The 801-nt window shown below is 81.4% G+C and overlaps 1 protein-coding gene across 2 annotated transcripts in view; it reads left to right on the forward strand.

Moving 5' to 3' along the window:
• The first annotated feature begins 520 nt into the window (after positions 1-520).
• Scaf11 (SR-related CTD associated factor 11) overlaps positions 521-801 on the forward strand; it is a 50,070-nt gene continuing 49,789 nt past the window's right edge. For both annotated transcript variants that reach the window (XM_055626955.1, XM_055626956.1), the window contains exon 1: positions 521-718. The gene's annotated coding sequence lies outside the window, so the exon portion shown is untranslated. The remainder of the gene's footprint in view (positions 719-801) is intronic.

Consider the following 801-nt stretch of genomic DNA (forward strand, 5'->3'; position numbering starts at 1 on the left):
CGAGCTTAGGACGTGGGAGGGCGCCCGGGGTCGGCGTGGCAAGGTGCGCCGAGAGCGCACGGGCCCGTCTCCCGAGCTGCCCCGGCAGCGACTCAAGACGTCTTCATTGTCCCCACGGACGCGGCCGCCGGGCAGGCGCGCGCTGACCCGGGAGGCCGGCGGTCGGCGCACGCGCGTCGCGCCCCGGGCGGCAGGAGGGCGGGGCGGGAAGGTTTCCCAGAAGCCTCCGCCGCTCGCGGCCGCCCGGGCTCCCGCTCTCGGGGCGCGCGGCGCGCCCCGCCCTCCACGTCTGCCCGTCCCCCCCCACCTCCGTAGTTTACCGGCGCCGCCTGGAGGTCCGGTCGGGCACTGCGGCGCCCGCGCACAGGCAGCGTGCGGCGGCCCCGGCCGCCCGCCCGCCCGCGTCGTCACCACCGCGCGCCGACCTGTGGCGGCGCGGCTGAGCCCCGCGGTGGGAGGGAGGGGGAGGGCGGAGGGAGGGAGGGACGCCGCCAGACACGGCGGGGGAGGGGAGCGGCGGTGGCGCAAGCGGCGGCGCTGCCCGGGTCCGCTGCTGCGTGGCTGCGTGCTCCCGCCCCGGCCGGCCGAGCCCGCGGGCCCGCGCGCGCTTCCGAGCGGCCGCAGGAGTCCATGGTGCGGAACTTGGCGGCGGACTGACGGGGCCCCGGCCTCCTGCGCTGGCGCGGCCGCCGGAGCGACGCCTGGACCTCGGCCTCAGGTAGACACGGCCGGCCGGGGCGGCGGAGGGGGCCCGGAGTGGACGGGCCGGGCCCGAGCGGCCGGGAGGGGGCCGGGCGGGCG

The sequence above is a fragment of the Psammomys obesus genome, unplaced genomic scaffold, assembly GCF_907164565.1.
Source record: "Psammomys obesus unplaced genomic scaffold, mPsaObe1.curated_primary_1811, whole genome shotgun sequence".
Lineage (NCBI taxonomy): Eukaryota > Metazoa > Chordata > Mammalia > Rodentia > Muridae > Psammomys > Psammomys obesus.